Source organism: Rhinoderma darwinii, unplaced genomic scaffold (assembly GCF_050947455.1).
Source record: "Rhinoderma darwinii isolate aRhiDar2 unplaced genomic scaffold, aRhiDar2.hap1 Scaffold_460, whole genome shotgun sequence".
Lineage (NCBI taxonomy): Eukaryota > Metazoa > Chordata > Amphibia > Anura > Rhinodermatidae > Rhinoderma > Rhinoderma darwinii.
In genome coordinates this window covers 39118-57879 of record NW_027463999.1, presented here as the reverse complement: position 1 = coordinate 57879, position 18762 = coordinate 39118, and the positions used below count along the sequence as shown (strand labels likewise).

Genomic DNA, 18762 nt, shown 5'->3' with positions numbered 1-18762 from the left:
TGTAGTAGAAATGGAATGGAAAAAAAACAGTGATTCCTCCGCTGTTTTTTGGGTTTAGTTTTTACGGTGTTCACTATGCAATAAAAACGACATGTTAACTTTATTTTGTGGTACAATTACAGCAATAGCAAACCTATGTTGTTTTTAATGTTTTTCTACTTGGATAAAGAAAAAACGTATTGTTAAGAAAAAAATTTTTTGTGTTGCTATGTTATGAGAGCCATAACTTTTTTATTTTTCCATCAATGAAACAATGTGAGGGCTTGTTATTTGCGAAGCGAGCTATAGTTTTTATTGGGACCAATGTAGGGTACATAAATCTTTTGATCACTTTTTTTCCATTTTTTTGTGGGACATGAGGTGACCAAAACCAGTTATTCTGGCATTTTTGTCTTTTTACAGCGTTCACCCTGTGGATTAATTAACGTGAAATTGTAAGGGCATGACCAGACGTGGCGGAATTGCTCTGGAATTCCGCTGCGGACACTCCGCAGCGTAAATCCGCAGCGTACACGTTTCTCCATTGCCTTCCACAGCTTTTTAGTAGGGTTCGTTTACACGTTGCGGACAATTCCGCTGCGGAGCATAGGCTGCGGTGCGGAATTTGGTGTCCGCAGCATACAATGGTTGTTGCGGACGTGTCGCGGACTTGTTGCGGACTCATTGCGGAATTTCCCCATTGACTTCAATGGAGAGTAAAAATTCCGCAATGAAGTCCGCAGATGTTATGTGTGCTGCGGAGCGTATTGGTTTTACTAACATGACATTTCTTCATTCTATCTGGACCTATGTATTTCTAGGTCTACAGCCAGACTGAGGAAGTCAATGGGGCTCCCGTAATTATGGGTGACTACGTGTGTGCACCCGTAATTACGGGAGCGTTGCTAGGCGACGTCAGTAAATAGTCACTGTCCAGGGTGCTGAAAGAGTTAAACGATCGGCAGTAACTGTTTCAGCACCCTGGACAGTGACTTCCGATCACAATATACATCAACCTGTAAAAAAAATAGAAGTTCATACTTACCGAGAACTCCCTGCTTCTTCCTCCAGTCCGGCCTCCCCGGATGACGTTTCAGTCCAAGTGACGGCTGCAGCCAATCACAGGCTGCAGCGGTCACATGGACTGCCGCGTCATCCAGGGAGGTCGGGCTGGATGGCGAAAGAGGGACGCGTCACCATGACAACGGCCGGATAAGTATGAATTTCTTTTTACTTTTACTAGGGAAAGGACTGTAACTTCTCTCTATCCTGCACTGATAGAGAAAAGGGAAGCCCTCTTCCCCTCAATATGCAACGGCTAGTCCGCATCAACTTAATGCCCATTTTAAGCAAAGCCGCAACAGAATCTGCAATGCAGATTCTGTGCGGCATTGATGCGGACAGAGGCGGAAGAGATACGCCACGCCTGGGCATGCCCTAACAGTTCTGACTTTTACAGATGGTGATAATACCAGCTGTGTTTTTATAATTTATTTTTTACATGGCTTTTTTTAACTTTTAATAATTTTTTATACATAAAAAAACGTTTACTGTTTTTTTACTTTTTTTTATTAGTCCCCGTAGGGGACTTGAACCAGTGATCATTGGATCGTTTGCATTATATAGTGCAATAATAACCAGGGGCGTAACTAGGAAAGACTGGGCCCCATAGCAAACTTTTGACTGGGGCCCCCCTCCCCTGGGTGTCACACAACCCCCCCCCTTGTAGATAGTGCCTTTTTTACAGCCCCCCTGTAGATAACGCCATAAAGCGCCCCCTAGTAGATAACGCCATACAGCCCCCCCTGTAGATAACGCCATACAGCCCCCCCTGTAGACTGTGTGGCGTTATCTACAGGGGGGACTGTGTGGTGTTATCTACAGGGGGGACTGTATGGCGTTATGTACAGAGGGGGACTGTATGGCGTTATCTACAGGGGGGACTGTGTGGCGTTATCTACAGGGGGGACTGTGTGGCGTTATCTACAGGGGGGACTGTGTGGCGTTATCTACAGGGGGGACTGTGTGGCGTTATCTACAGGGGAGTTTGTGTGGCGTTATCTACAGGGGGACTGTGTGGCATTATCTACAGGGGTGACTGTGTGGCGTTATCTACAGGGGGGACTGTGTGGCGTTATCTACAGGGGGGACTGTGTGGCGTTATCTACAGGGGAGACTGTGTGGCGTTATCTCCAGGGGAGACTGTGTGGCGTTATCTACAGGGGAGACTGTGTGGCGTTATCTACAGGGGGACTGTGTGGCATTATCTACAGGGGGGACTGTGTGGCTTTATCTACAGGGGGACTGTGTGGCGTTATCCACAGGGGGGACTGTGTGGCATTATCTACAGGGGGGACTGTGTGGCTTTATCTACAGGGGGACTGTATGGCGTTATCCACAGAGGGGGCTGTATGGTGCTAACGCCATACAGCCCCCACTGTAGAGAACGCCATAGAGCCCCCCTGTAGAGAACGCCATACAGCCCCCCCTGTAGGGAACGCCATACAGCCCCCCCTGTAGGGAACGCCAAACAGCCCCCCCTGTAGGTAACGCCATACAGTGCCCCCCCTGTAGGTAACGCCATACAGTGCCCCCCCTGTAGGGAACGCCATACAGCGCCCCCCTGTAGGGAACGCCATACAGCGCCCCCCTGTAGGGAACGCCATACAGCGACCCCCCTGCAGGGAACGCCATATAGCACCCCCCCCCCTGCAGGGAACGTCATACAGCGCCCCCCCCTGCAGGGAACGCCATACAGCGCCCCCCCTGCAGGGAACGCCATACAGCGCCCCCCCCTGCAGGGAAGGCCATACAGCGCCCCCCCTGCATGGAATGCCATACAGCGCCCCCCCCTGCAGGGAACGCCATACAGCGCCCCCCCCTGCAGGGAACGCCATACAGCGCCCCCCTGCAGGGAACGCCATACAGCGCCCCCCCCCCTGTAGGGAACGCCATACAGCCCCCCCCCCCCAAAAAAAAATGCGACCTATAGTGTGTCCTACAAATAACATGCATCCCCTATCCACACGGATAGGGGATACTTGTGTGATCGGTGGCAGCGATAGGGAGAACGGGGGACTGAAAGTCCCCTGAAGTTCTCCATGACTAACCTCCGACTTCCGGCGTCCGTGTCGGCAGCTCAATATAAATGAAAGGAGCGCTGGTCACGCATGCGCACAAGCGCGACCGGCGCTCCATTCATTTCTACGGAGCTGCAGACACAGACCCCGGAAGTCCGAGGTTTGTGATGGAGAACTTCAGGGGACTTTCAGTCCCCCCGTTCTCCCTATCAATGCCAGCGATCACACATGTATCCCCTATCCTGTGGAGAGGGGATACATGTCTGTTGTTTAATGGCAGAGCGGGGAGATACCTCCCTGCTCTGCCGTAGTGTTCAGTGGCGTCCCGCTGTAGCAGCCATAGCGGCTGCTAGCGGAGCCTTCGGCCATGGTGGGGACCCGTACCGGCGGGCGACATGGGCCCCCTCATGCCGCGGGCCCCGTAGCAGTCGCTACGGCTGCTACGGTGGTAGTTACGCCACTGATAATAACGTATTGCAGTAAAATATGATTTTCATAGGATTCTATTAAACGCTGTCGCAGGCAGAGCTTAATAGAAGTACAAAGATGGCAGACCTGGAGGCCTTCATTTGGCCCCCAGGCTGCCATGATGACGATCTGCACCCGATGGGCTGTCAGAGGGGGCTGCCTCTCTCTTTCTAACAGCTTAGCTGATGGAGCCGTGACCCTGCTCCATACTCCCGCTTCCCGTCTATGACATAAGTATAAGTCAAATGTCGATGAAGGAGCCGGTTCGGCTCTGAAGCATGTTGCATGTTACGATATTAATAAAAGGTTAACATTTGCATGACTCCAGAGGATCATCCTTAATATCGCAAAGGAAACAGCGCCTTTGTAAAGGGTAATTTTTCACCGTCTTGCACTCAAAATATCCTAGTGCATCTCAGCATTCGATACTGATTATTCTCTGCCTGGGACACTAGTGGCTAGTAGTCCCCCGAACCAGCACTTGGACTATATAGACATCTTTTTGACTACCAGGTTGTCGTGTCCCCTGCATATACCGCCAGGGGAGTGTACACCTCTCACTTTCCTGCCTCTCCTATTTATCGTGAGATGATTCCCGCTGTTGCGCCAATGTGGGCTTTTCTTTAAAGTAATTAAGAAGTATTGGTCATGTTGCTTAAACAGTCAGTTCCCTTTTATTAAAAAGTGTTTTATTAGGTGTTACAGGTTTAGGACTTGCTTTATATTTTTATTCGGTCGCACCTGATTTAACGGTAGGTTTATGAGAATATACAAATGCAACAATGCACTAATGACATCTACAAAAGTGGGAGTGATTTTCTATAAGGAACATAATTCCCATTGTGTCAGTTATCTACTAGGGTATGGCCCTTTAATGACCAGCAAATTCAATAGTGACAAATATCAAAATGCTGCTCAGATTTTGTATGGCTGTGAAAGGGTCCAAGCACTGAGACCCCCACCAATCGCTTAAACGAAGCAGCAGAAGTGCTCATGTGAGCGCTCAGCCGATTCGTATCTGTTCGGCTTTTTCCGGAAATGAATGTATCGGAGTACAGACTCGAGAAAAATGTCTATGAGCCCGTACTTCGATACATCGGCTTTCCTGAGAAATCCGAACAGACACAAAGCAGCTGAGCACTCACACGAGGGCTTCTGCTGCTTCATTTGAGCAATTGGTGCAGATCTCAGTGCTCGGACCCCCACCAATTTAAACTTCTGACATGTCACTAAGACAGAAGTTTTTCAAACGTTTAGTTACCCTTTAACCCTGTGGTGGCACTGCAGCGAAATAAAGCCTTTCATAGATTACATCTGATCGCTGGGTTTCTCAGCAACATCGACAACCTCTTCATGTTCCTTCCAATCTCTTCCATTTTCGCTGGCCGACGGCTGAGGGGTGTGGCTTAGTAAGGGATGGGGGAAAATGGCTACTCTAGGACCCACACAGAAGAATTTCTCAGGCAAAACAGGAGCAAGTGGATTGTTTTGATTTTTATGTATTTTTTATCTTTAGGCTACATGCACACGTTGTGTATTTTACTGTGGGAAACACACAGCAAAACCTCTGGAAAAAAACACACCTGAAGGTGATGCGTTTTTCGGTGCGTTTTCTCCCATTTGATTCGTTTTTCGGTGCCTTTTCATGCTGAGAAATTTTGGTGGGATTTTCCTCTGCACTAGACAAATAGAATTTGCAAGCGGAAACGCAAGATAAAATGACATGCTGCGGATTCTAAACAATACACCACAGGTCAATTTCAGTCCCGAAAAATACCGTACCGTGTACATGAGATTTCTTGGAATCTCATTGAATATGCTGGTACTGTATTACTCTGCAGAGGTGCTGCACGCATATCCGCTCTCCAAAAAGGCACGTAATACGCATCGTGTGCATCGATCCTTAGTGTTCCTTTATAGTAGTAGCATTTATATGGATCATATGATGTATTTCTCTTCTGTATGTGTATATTATCCAATGCTTCATGGAATCAACCATATTGGATTATCAGCAGCAAAATAACCATAATAACCTCCCATAATATAAACTAATACCTGACTGCTATATAATATTGAGAAATGACGAGGAGACAGAGCTTTCATTTTTAAACACAATTTATTTAAATAAAATTCCTAACTAAAGCTATTGATCCAGAAGAAGGCAAAAACCCTGCGCACGTTTAGCCAATTTGTGCCACAGGGGAAAATTCCTTGTTGACCCCGAGAAAAGGCGATCAGTCCGAGAACCCAGGATCAGAGCTTGTAATGCAACTAACTAAAATCTTACTGATAGCTATGACATTATATGGAATAGTAAGTTATAAGAAGGTGTCCAATCCCAGATGTTCTCCACGACGTCCTGGTATCATGCAGGTCGCTCCTCCACTGATCGGACTACGGACATCACAGCTCGGCTATGGTCATCTCTGCTGGTGAAAGAGAAAGAAAACACTGCCCTCCTAGGTCACAGGAGAAGGCCAGTTCCATTATACCAGGTCCCTGATGTGGTGTAAAGCAAATGGCCGACTCCAGGAGGGCAGGGATTAGGCCTTTGGTCTGAAAGCCACTTTTTACACAATCAACTTCTTAGACTCACAATTGATGTCCTCCGTCTTTGAGTTTTTCTCCTCCTAATGGCCACATGTAACATGCAATTACCTCCTTCCCAGCTTGGATTTGCCTCACTGATGAACATAGCATATAGCAGGTGTCTTCTGCTTTAACTATGGGAAACCATCGTTCCCTGTTATCCCATCAAAAAATAGTCATGGACCACTGAGAACTGTTCAGCCTCTATGCAGACCAAACAAGGTCCAGGGTCTAGGAGGACACAACCATGAGAGGCTATGGGATAACGTGTAAGGAATCTTAGCATGTGTGACATGGAGGAGTTATAGGAGGACATCAAACATCGGTCTTGCTAAAGTCATAATACATTCCATGTATTTACCTTGACCTGTATAATCAGTGTTTTATGACATCGGAAGGCACCAAATATAGAATTATAAGTAGAATTGTCACGTTACATACGATTGTGATCAATCTCACAGTTCTCATCTTCGTCTCCTTGGAGACCACGCCCACTTTTTAGTCACTTTTTAAATTTGTCAAGTGACGAGAAAAGATACATTTTACACCAAATTTGTTGCATGTCACCGTTTGCAACTTTATTTGGTTAAGCTTACAAAATAAACTGACATAAACTGCTCAGTAAATATGGGCCATAATGTATAACAAACCCCCAAATTCTCAAATATCCCACATTTTCAGATTAAATGAACATATATATTATGTACATACCTTCAATGTTTGGAGATTGCTGGCATCATGCCGGCAGATTTTCCTCCACATTACTGTTTTTCTTCTTGGTCCCAAAACCTGAAAGTAAATGACTGAACCTCCAGAAGAGGCCGTACTGAAAGAAGAAAAAAGGAATAAGGGAAGGCCTCCATGACTAAAATAGATGGGAGGGACACAGAGTTGGCTGGCCTATGAGAGGAAAGGGGGGGGGGACAGCAGGAGGGCTTGAGTGAGAAGGGGTGGGGATTGAAGGGGATGTACCTGTTTCCTGTTTGTGCTCTCCCTCTCTTCGCCAGGACACAGAAGCAGGAACATGTTTGTTACCCCTGCTGCGTCTGATGAGGAGGCTATGGAGCTGTTGCGGGCCGCAGCAGCCTCTCAGGGTCCTGGATGGCTCGGAGCACGAGTAGCGACGCTGCTGCAGGGACAATCGGGCGCTCCGGTCCAGGAGCGAGCAGAGTCGGCTGGAGCAAGCGGGGAGCGCTCTGTCATGCCGGTGGTCGCGAAGCTGCTGGAGCAGGCCGAGGTACAGGACCGGCGTACCAGGGGGTCGGGCAGGAGAAGAGGAGAGCCCGTTTCCCCCATGACTCAGGCCAGGGCTGGCACTCCCGGCGTGACGCGCAGCACGAGGCGCTCGCGCCCGCCCGCAAGGCTGAGTCCTGAAGACATCCCGCGGGCGCGGCGGCGCAAGAGGAGCCCATCAGTGGACCCTGCAGGCCAGACCCCAGGGCGGCCTGCCGCTGCTCTTTCGTCTGGTCCTGGGAGGAATCCCAAAACGCGGCAGCGCCCGGCGGCAGCGGCGAGGAGGACGCGGCCTTCACTTCCGGTCACATCCTCTCCTTCTTCAGCACGTGGCGGAAGGGCAACGGCGACCCTGCATGGTGATGTGCCAGCCAGAGGGTCGGCTCATGGTGTCGTCGAGGTGGAAACGACCAGAGGTCGCAGGATGAGGTCGGTGGTTGGAGTGCCAGGGACGGAACAGCTTGGAGCTGGTTCAGCGGGACGGATGAGGCATGAACTGGACCTCGGCCAATTGGATGATGCGATGTCACCCCCCCTTTACTCAGACGAAAATCGGAATTCCCCGTGCACACATTGCCAATGCGGACAGCGCCAGAGGGAGTCCGGAGCATTGGAGGACGGTGAGCGGCGGGCCTCTCCACGTGGACATGGGGGTCCGGCTGACGGGTTCACAGCCCCTGGGCAGCCTGGTGAGTTGACACCTACGTTACCATTTCCAGCTTTATTGATGTCGGGTATCGGTGTAGAGGGTGTCGAGGCGGTGGGCGTCGCGGCGGAGTCGGGGGTCCCGTCGCTACAGGCGGGTGCGGGGGATAGTTTGGCGGAGTTAGTGGGATGTTTAAAAGTGTTAGTGGGGCGGCTAGGTGGTTCCCCTTCCCAAGAATCGTCAGGTGTGGCGCCGGCCGCGGTGTGGGGGGGCAGTGTTGGAAGCGCTCCGGTTCGTCAAAACGGTGGGGGGTTGAATGCCGGGGCAGCGGTGGCAGTGGCGGCGGCGGTTCAAACAGACTCGCCAAAGGAGGTTGATAGGGTGCGTCTTGATGATCGTGCGCGCGGGGAGGTTTATGTTTGTTATGAGGGCCCGTTAGGGGCGCATTTAAAGCAGGAGGTAAAGGAAAGGATTTGGAAGGACGAGTATGTGGAGATTTTTTCCTTGCTTCCGCTGGAGAAGTTTAATTTAGATAAGGTGAAGCGGGATGAAACAAAAAAGGATGAGGAAGAAAAGAGACGGTACAGGTTGATTCCAAAAACGTTCGTCAATTGGATGCAGGCTTTTGCAATTTTGGCGAGCGTTATTGGGGAAAAGGCGCCAGATAATTGTTCCGGCTTGTTTTGTTATTTGGATGCGGTGGGGGAGGCGCATCGGGTTTATGGGGGCCAGGCCTGGCTTCGTTACGATGAGCAGTTTCGGCAGAGGAAAGCGGTGCGGCCGAATATACGGTGGGACCATAAGGACATAGCCTTATGGTTGAAAGTGACGGCACTTTATAAGCAGGGGCAGTCCTTTCCCGGGAGCGGGAATGCAGCAGGAACTTCCGGCGGGGGTAGTCAGGCCTCAGGTTCAAAATTTGGGACGTGTTGGCAGTTCAATGAGGGGCAGTGCAAATTTGGAGCGACGTGTAAATTCAAGCATGCGTGTTCACATTGCAGCGGGCAGTCACATGGAGCGTCTAAATGTTTTAAGAAGGGTAAACGACAAGGGGGAGCCAGCGGTGCGTCTGGTTATGGGGGAGACTCCGGTGAAACTCATAAAGATGGCCCCCTTTCTAAGTAGGTACCCCAATAAGGAGGGGGCGCGGTTGATTAGTTTAGGTTTTGGTTACGGTTTCATTATTCCGCCCCCTTTGCATGAGGTCCCTTTCACGCAGCGCAACCTTAAGTCGGCATATCAGCATGCGGGGGTAGTCTCGGAAAAAATCCGGAAGGAGATTGATCTGGGCAGAATGGCGGGCCCCTTTAGCACGATCCCAGTTCCAGGTTTGGTGGTGTCACCGTTGGGGGTGGTTCCAAAACGAGAAGGTAACAAATTCCGGCTTATTCAGCATTTGTCCTTCCCGAAGGGGGCGTCGGTTAACGATGGCATTGACCAGGATCTCTGTTCTGTGGTCTACACGTCGTTTGATGCGGCGGTAGCGTTGGTACGTGGTTACGGAAGAGGGGCTCTGATGGCAAAAACTGATATTCAAGCGGCATTTCGTTTGTTGCCGGTTCATCCGGACAGCCAGAGGTTATTGGGATGTTATTGGGAAGGGGATTATTACATTGATCGATGCCTTCCCATGGGTTGTTCGTTGTCGTGCGCGTACTTTGAGGTGTTTAGTTCTTTTTTGGAATGGGTAGTCAGGGAGGTCGCGGGGGTGGAATCAGTTATTCACTATCTCGACGATTTCTTGTGCGTTGGCCCGTCGTGTTCGGGGGTTTGCGCAAATTTGTTGGAGACGGTCAATTGGGTGTCAAGGGAGTTCGGTGTACCCTTGGCTGTGGAAAAAACTGAGGGTCCGGTGACGACCATTTGTTTTTTGGGAATTACTATCGACTCCGTAGCAATGGAGTGCAGATTGCCGGAGGATAAGTTGGGGGATTTGCGGTTGGTAGTGGAGCGAGCGTGTCGGATTAGGAAAATTACGCTACGTGAATTGCAGTCCTTATTGGGGAAGTTGAATTTTGCCTGCCGCATCATGCCGATGGGCAGGGTTTTTTGTCGGCGGTTGGCAGCGGCGACGGCGGGGGTTCGGGAACCCCATCATTTCATTCGTCTGGCTGCAGAGCACAGGGAAGATTTACAGGTCTGGCTCCATTTTCTGGCACAGTATAATGGGCGCTCTCTGTGGATGTCCCGGGCGTTAGATAGCTTCGATTTGGAATTGTTCACTGACGCGTCTGGGGCGGTGGGGTTCGGGGCGTTCTTTAAAGGTCAATGGTGCGCGGGAAAATGGCCGGTTGCATGGGTGGAGGCGGGACTGACGCGTAACTTGGCCCTACTCGAACTGTTTCCCATCGTGGTGGCAGTCACCATTTGGGGAGACAGGTTCCGGGACAAAAAAGTGCGTTTTCATTGCGACAATTTGGGGGTGGTGATGGCTATAAATAATACTTCGGCGTCGTCCCCTCCAGTGGTTCGCTTGTTGCGTCAGTTGGTGCTTTCCTGTTTGAGTTTAAATGCATGGGTGGTGGCGGTGCATGTTCCCGGGGTAGAGAATTGTATTGCTGACGCGCTTTCTCGCTCGCAGTGGGATCGTTTCCGGCAGCTGGTCCCGGACGCGGAGTTAACAGGGGTGGACTGTCCCAGTCATCTGTGGGAGCTGGTATCCAGGCGGCAGGTGCATTGATTAAACGTTCACTGGCCAGTGCGACGTGGTCGTCGTATGCGGCTGGATGGAGGCAATGGGAGGAGTGGGTGAGATCGTTGGGAGATGTGTGCTCGGATGATGATAGGATGGTGGCCTTGCTGTTTTGGTTGGGGGATGCGTTCGCCCGGGGTTGCACGGTCGCTAAGGTTAATCGCTTCGTGGCGGCCATTGCTTTCGGTTGTAAGTTACGGGGGTTGGCAGATATCACGAAGCGGTTTTTGGTGGGCCAGGCATTGAAAGGGCTGAGACGGGGTGTAGTGGTGAGGGATAAGAGGCGTCCCGTGTCATTTCAATTGTTGTGTTCCCTGGAGGTGGTGGTGCGGCAGGTGTGTCGTTCAGAGTATGAGCGCAAGCTTTTCCGGTTGGCTTTTGCGTTAGCCTTTTTTGGAGCTTTTCGGGTAGGGGAATTGGTTTCCCCCAGTTCGGTGAGAGCGGGGGGCTTGTTGCAGGATAATGTCGATTTGTATGAAGACAGGGTGGAGATAGTGTTGCGAAGGTCTAAAACGGACCAAGGAGGGGCAGGACGTCGAGTGGTTTTGCTGGCGGTCCCAAAGAATCCGGTTTGTCCAGTGTTGTGTGTCAAGGAGTACTTGGCTGGTTTAGATCTCTCAGACGGGCCGTTGCTGCGGCACGAGGATGGCTCGTTTCTGTCGCGGTATCAGTTTATTTCGGTTTTCAGAAAGTGTCTGGTGGCTAGCGCGGTGCAGGCAGAGCAATACTCGTCTCATTCTTTCCGTATAGGGGCAGCGACGGAGGCGGTGAGATGGGGTTTAGATGATGCAGGCGTGCAGCGGATAGGGCGTTGGGAGTCGGCGCGTTTCCGTTCTTATGTGCGCTTGAACATGTTGTGATATATTGATGTATAGCATGTTCCGGGTGCGTGCGTTTCCGCCTGAGTATTAATGGTACGCGGCAGCAAGAGGTGGTGCGTGTATGTTCTTCATTTGTTTTGCAGGCCGTGACTCATGCATGGTGTGGATTATGGGGCATTCTTTTGTGTACTGGGGTGCCCTTCGCGCGGATGTACGGCCGGACGGTCGACAGCTCAGGATTCCGCGGGATGCGGCGGTTGTGAGGTGGATGGGTATACGGGGAATGACATGGAACAGGGTATTGCCCGAGTTTCACAATTTTGTACTGCTTGACAGGGCGCCGGAGGTACTGGTGTTGCATGTGGGAGGCAACGATTTGGGTATACGCCCTTTCCGGGAGTTGGTACGGGACGTCAAGCATGATTTGCTCTGCTTATGGGCAACTTATCCTAAATTGGTGACGGTGTGGTCCGAGATGGTCCCTAGGAAGAACTGGCGGATGGCCCGTTCTGTGGGAAAAATTAACAAGGCTCGCATTAAGGCTAATAGGGCCATATCGAGCTTCGTGACGCGTAATGGTGGGGTTGCGGTGCGCCACTGGGATCTGGAGGCTGGGACAAGCAGGTACTGGAGAGAGGACGGTGTGCACCTCAATGAGGTGGGGATGGATATGTGGAGTCTGGCTTTGACCGATGGAATTGAGCGAGCGGTGGGAGTGTGGAGGAGCTCGCAGGCGTGAGGTGGTCAAGGCCTGTTTCGCTTTGGCGGGGGGGAGTCCTTGAAGTAGGTCGTAAAAAGTGGTGGGGGGGAATGCATCACGGGATGCACCCCCAATTTGTCGGCTTCTTAGGGTGTTACCCCTTTTGAAAGCTGGGTTATATATATTTATATATATATGGTGGTCATCTGCAAAAAGGTAATTTGGTGCTCCTGGGCCGGGTTACGGCTGGGGGTAAGGTATTTGTGGGCAGATGGCCAAAATTAAGTATCGGTGGCTTCAAGGACTTGCCCCTGTCATTCTGGTTGGTTTATAATGTTATGACCCTGATAGGGTCGCAGTGGGTTATTTGTTGTTATGATGTATCCCCTTTTTTGGGGATTCAAAAATTATGGTATTTAAAGTTATTGTTATTTAAATAATAAACGGCTGCTGTGGCCATTAAAATCCAACTCTGTTTCAGTGTCTGCTTTGGGAGGGTAGATTTACATAAGGGGAGAAGCGACTCGACTTATTTGAGTCATGCAACTTTATTTGGTTAAGCTTACAAAATAAACTGACATAAACTGCTAAGTAAATATGGGCCATAATGTATAACAAACCCCCAAATTCTCAAATATCCCACATTTTCAGATTAAATGAACATATATATTATGTACATACCTTCAATGTTTGGAGATTGCTGGCATCATGGCGGCAGATTTTCCTCTACATTACTGTTTTTCTTCTTGGTCCCAAAACCTGAAAGTAAATGACTGAACCTCCTATCACCGTGTATGTAAGCCAAAGCCCCCCGGTTTTCCTGTTGTTCTTCCCCTGCCATGCGGCTCGTGCATGAAGTTCTCCTCTTCTATTGTTCCGGATCCCGACTGGTGACTTCACAAACATCAGAAGCTTCCGCTATTCTCTGTGAGATCCTCATGGTGAAGTATCTTGTGCCTGCTTATCTTCATATCCTGGACTGAGCAGTCGCCCCTCCTAAACCCCAGTTCTTATAGAGTCACAGTCTTTATGACATCATGCAGTGAGGTAACAATGGCCTCCTGTATTTTATCTGATGATGTCACAAATATGACCAAAAGTGACATCTCCTGCTATAGTGTTAATAATAAGTATTTACAATATCACAGTGCAGATTGGTTAGCATTGCTGCCTTGCAGTGCAGAGTCCTTAATAGCGATTAGCAAATTTTCTTTTAAATCGGCCGTTCGTTTCGGTCCAAATTCGTTTTGCGAATCGCAAGTCCCCCGATAGGCCTATCAGACTATTTAACGTCTTCTAGGACTGAATCTAAGTTGGTTACAGTCCTTGAAGACATCAGAGGGTCAAACAAGGCAATCAGGGTACATGCGATTTCACAAAAATAAAAACAAACACACTCAATACATACGCTGTACTACAGTAGCGACACGTCGCTACCGGCAGGTGACACGTCATCTCACTTTCCGGCAGGGACACGTCAGGAGACCAGGGAAGGTGGTGAGTATGTTTCGTTTTTTTAATCCTCTTCTCCCCTCTTTTTTTTATATAATTGGCAAATTGGCGGAGAGCGCTCACCGGTGGCCACCATTTTGACAATTCTTGCACTGCGAACACCAGAACTTTCACATTTCGACGAATTTTAAGCTTTTGGAAAATTTGGACCTAATTTGATATTTGTCGAATAGGTTTTCTCATCTCAAGTCCTTTATCCTTTCAGGAAATAGTTATTTTGGGCTTTAACTCCTTAGTGACCAGCCTATTTTAGGCCTTAATTTCCAAACAATTTTTTTCGTTTTTCCATCGACGCATTTAAAGAGCTATAACTTTCTTATTTTTGCATCGACATAGCCGAGGACTTTTTTTTTGCGGCATTAGTTGTATTTTTTAATGGCATAATTTCGGATACATATCATTTTTTGATTAACTTTTATTGGAGGGGAATAGAAAAAAACACAGCAATTCCGCCATTGTTCTATGCTGTTTACCATGCGGCATAAATAATAATTACCTTTATTCTGTGGGTTGGTACGATTACGGTAATACCACATACGTATAGTTTTTTTTTTGTTTTTTTTGGGAAAATAACATTTTATTGAGGTTTTACAGAAAGGCAAAATGCGAATTACAATATGCATAAGCGCCACAGTACATACAATATACGAGTAATTGTTAGAATTCACAATAAGAAGACACGTATGTACAATGCGTTATCTCAATATTAAACAGAACATATTATACAAACCGAACAATAAGGAAGTATGAGCTTCCTGGCGTATGTTCACACCACTTGCACCAACGTCAAGGGGAAGGGGGTAAAGAAGGAGGGGATAGAAAAGGAGGGAAAAGAAACGTGCAAGGAGAGAGGTCTCCAAGGACATCAGACCTTTCGGGAAAGTTTAGAAAGTAGTCCCAAACTAGAATAACAATCGTCCTTATCCAATGCAGTGGGAGTCTGCACCCCAGAGGTGTTGAAAGGAGTCATTTTTGCAGAATTCAAACCAGGGTGCCCAGATCTTTCGGTACTTGGCATGAGAGTGATACTCAAGATGCGAGAGCTCCTCCATTCTCGCCAGCTGGGCTCCATCCTAAGCCAATGACTTATTCGTGGCACAACCTCGGTCTTCCAATACAACAGTAATAGAGATTTGGCCGCCGCGAAGAGATGTAACCATAGCTCCCTGGGGGCCCCCCCAGGGAATGTTGGCCATAGGTTTAGGAACACTACACGAGGGGAAATGACAATAGAGGAATGAGTTATAGTATTGAGGACAGTTTGTATCTCGGCCCAAAAGGGGGAGATTTTCTCACACTCCCACCACAAATGTAAATATGTTCCCGGGTTTTTATGACACCTCCAACAATCTGGGGAAATTTCGTTACACATTTTATGCAATACCCAGGGAGTCTTGTACCACCTAGATGTCAGTTTGTATGAGGATTCTTGAGGTACCAAGGGAGTTTCGAAAAACTGCCCTGGTGTCCTCGTCAGAAAAAGTAGTCTTAAGTTCCAACTCCCAAGCTTTAAGAAAAGAGGGCTGTATGGACGAATTCATCTTAATGAGATTATTATAATATCGTGTAATAAACGCTCCCAGGTAACACCTTTTGAGGTGAGTGTAAGTGAGAAAATTGACAGACGAGAAACCAGGTTGAGCCTGCAATTCAGTGAGGGTAGGAACAGCCCCGTTAGTCAATATGGAATCGTACGTGCTGCAGGATGCCTTTCCAGGCAGGGAAGAACAGTCTCGAAACCTCTGTCTGCGACTGCACAAGGTCACGAACCGTCATCAGGGGAGACAAAATTTTGTGCAGAGATTTCATCCGCTCACCTTTCATCCATGTTTGATATGAAGCAGAGGTAAGGGAGTTGCGTGACTTAAAAAGGGCTGCGTTGGGTTTGTTAAGCCACAGAAGGGAGGTAAGGGACATGCCTATGGTGGCCTCCTCCACGAGAACCACAAGTCTAATTGAGGCATTATCAAACCACTCAGTTATCCTGGCTAATTGTACGGAGTGGTATTCGGATTCAATATCCGGAAGCCCTCTCCCCCTGAACGTTTTGTACGAATAAGAGTGTGAAATGCTATTCTGGGTTTAATATTATTCCAAATGTATTTAGAAAACTGTTGTCTAATGGTAGCAAAAAAGGCTCTAGGGAGGGGAATCGGGAGAGTTTGGAATAGATAAAGGAGTTTGGGGAGAATAATAATTTTAAGTATGTTGGTTCTACCAATCCATGAAATATATGGGATATGCCAAGACAGGATAGTGGCTTTAATCTCGGAGAGTAAAGGTGTGTAATTGTATTGATACCAGTGTTCAAGTGAGGGAGTTAAATTAATTCCTAGGTATTTTATACTATCTGAACGCAGTAGGAAGGGGGAGCTGAGTTTCAGAGACTTTAATAGAGCCGGAGTGCAGGAGACACATAGTCCCTCGGATTTGCTAGAAATAATTTTGAAATTGGATAAGTCACCAAAATGGATAAACATCTCTTGAAATCGGGGTAGGGCTGTGGAGGGATTGGTGATGAAAATAAGCAAGTCATCGGCAAATGCCGCTGTGCAATGCACTCTGTCACCAATGGCGACCCCCGACAGAAGTGGCTCCTGACGCAGACTCTGGATCAAAGTCTCAATTGTGAGGACAAAAAGGAGGGGAGAGAGTGGACAACCCTGTCTTGTTCCATTCATGATCTGGAAAGGCCTCGATAGGTGGCCATTTACTCAATCCTTAGCATGTGGGGAAGTGTACAGAGACAGGATTTTGTGAACGAAGAGTTGTTGAAAGCCGAAACGGGAAAGCGACTTGACCATAAAGGTCCAGTCCACCCAGTTGAAAGCTTTCTCTGCATCAGTAGACAACTGAACAAAAGGGATATTTCTTGACCTGGTGTACTGGATCAGATGGAGAACTCGCGTAGTGTTGTGTTTACCTTCTCTCCCCTTAACAAAACCCATCTGCACTGGGTCAATTAGGAATGAGAGTAAGGATTGCATCCTGTTAGCTATGATTTTGGCATATAATTTAACATCCACATTCAAAAGTGATATAGGGCGATAATTACCGCATAGCGAAGGGTAATACCGAAATATGTGCTTCAAGCGCTGAAGGAGAGAAATGTTGAGAAGCGTTAAGAGAGTTACATACTCTGAGGAAGAATGGCAGCAGGACGTCTCCAAACTGTTTATAGTATGAGGCCGGAAAACCGTCAGGACCTGGGGACTTACTAGAGGGCATACTGGAGAGCGCATCACGGATTTCTTTAAGTGTAAAAGGGGATTCTAGTTGGGTTTTTTGTGTAGCAGTTAAGGTACGAAGAGAGAGGGATTCAAGGAAAGATTCAATCAGCTCAGTTCTGTCCGCAAGCTCCTTGGGCGTCTCTCCAGGACGTAGGTCATACAGTGTTTGATAGGAGCAAAACTCAGCCGCAATGTCATTGGTGTCCTCAAGTACAGCTCCAGTAGGAAACCTGAATTTGGGGATATAGTTCTGCTGTCTTCTCTTTTTAGCTAGATAAGCCATGACTTTGCTCCCCTTATCACCGTGCATGTGGTGTTTGTGAGTAGCAGAGGTATATGCCTTTTCCGTGCGCAAATTCAAACATTGTTTGAGTCTTTCTCTGGAAAGTATAAGCGAGGAGAGAACCCCTTGAGCCGCGGACCGTTTATGCTGGTTTTCAAGGTCAGATATTCGGGAAAGAAGGTCATCAATCTCCCGGTTCCTCTCTCTCTTCATAAACATACCCATGATTATGAGTACTCCTCTGATCATTGGCTTATGGGCTTCTCAGATCGTGCTAGCGGAGACATCCTGCGTATCATTCTCAACAAAGTAGGACTTCAGCGCCGCCTCAACTCGTTGCTTATTGCGCGACGAGTAGAGGAAAGTTTCATTAAGACTCCAGTTATATTGCCTAGGCAAAAGGCTGTGTATGTTAAGAAACATGGACATTGGGGCATGGTCAGACAGGAGAATGTTGCCTATAGAGGGGGAATCTATTAAAGGGAGTTGGCTATCCATGATGAGCAGGTAATCTAGTCTTTGGTAAGAATGATGGGGGTGGGAGTAGAAGGTATAGTCCCTATCCGTTGGGTGGAAGAATCTCCACACATCCATCAATCTTAAAGATGTGAGGAGTCTACGGATTTTCCTCAGAGCGGAGTAGCTGTGAGCAGAAGTTCCCGTGGAGGAGTCCAGAAGGGGCTCAAGCACAATGTTGAAGTCCCCTCCCAGAAGCGTTAGGCCCTCAGAGAACTGAGAAAACTTGTCTAAAGTTGCAGATAGCCAAGGAATCTGGCCCGAGTTCAGGCTTAAATATTCCCAATGGTAGTCAGGGTGTTCGCCACTTTACCTTTTATGAAACGAAAGCGGCCTGCGCCATCAGCAATCTGGGAGACAAATTCAAAGGGAATGTCAGACCGTAGAGCTATACTGACACAGTTACGTTTGCCACTATCATTGCATGAATGGAACTATGTAGTGTAAGGTGATTTAGGAAGGTTTGGAATTTTACCTTTCAAGTGGGTTTCATGTAGCAGAAATGAATCAGGAATAGGGGAGGGGGAAAAGAATGTGGTTTGTGGGTTAATTAATATTTAACTTTTATTAATATGCATGATGTATTGAAGTAGCTGCGCTCAGCTGTCACCGCTTCTCGGCTGACAGCTGAGCGCGGCTACTTCAATACATCACGGCTGCTCTCACAACAGAGTCCAACTGTGGGACGGCTCCCTTACACCGCTTCCCAGCTGACAGCTGAGCGCGGCTATAGCATATATTGCGGCTGCTCCCCATGCTGCTGCTCTGGATCGCAGGGACACCAGCGTGAGGGTGCAGGTGTAAACTAACTGTTCACACTGTGCCGCAACAACATCGCATGGCAGTGCAATTGGCAAAATTTGCGCTCACTCATTGCACTGTCATAATCTGACATTAATACTCACTGCACGGCAAAGTTCAATTTTGCTGTTTTGAGATCGATTTACTGCTACACAATACAGCCCACTGGCTTAATTTAATGTCACTTGCCATGTAATTTGGCATCTAGACAG

The 18762-nt window shown here is 48.3% G+C and overlaps 1 long non-coding RNA gene across 1 annotated transcript; it reads right to left on the bottom strand.

Annotated features, from left to right (window-relative positions):
- Positions 1 to 5624: 5624 nt before the first annotated feature.
- On the bottom strand, positions 5625 to 6966 carry LOC142718076 (uncharacterized). Its single transcript, XR_012872212.1, has 2 exons — positions 6828 to 6966; positions 5625 to 6053 (listed from the first exon to the last, which is right to left on the bottom strand). It is a non-coding gene; the product is annotated as an uncharacterized LOC142718076 (long non-coding RNA).
- Between the last annotated feature and the right edge of the window lie 11796 nt (positions 6967 to 18762).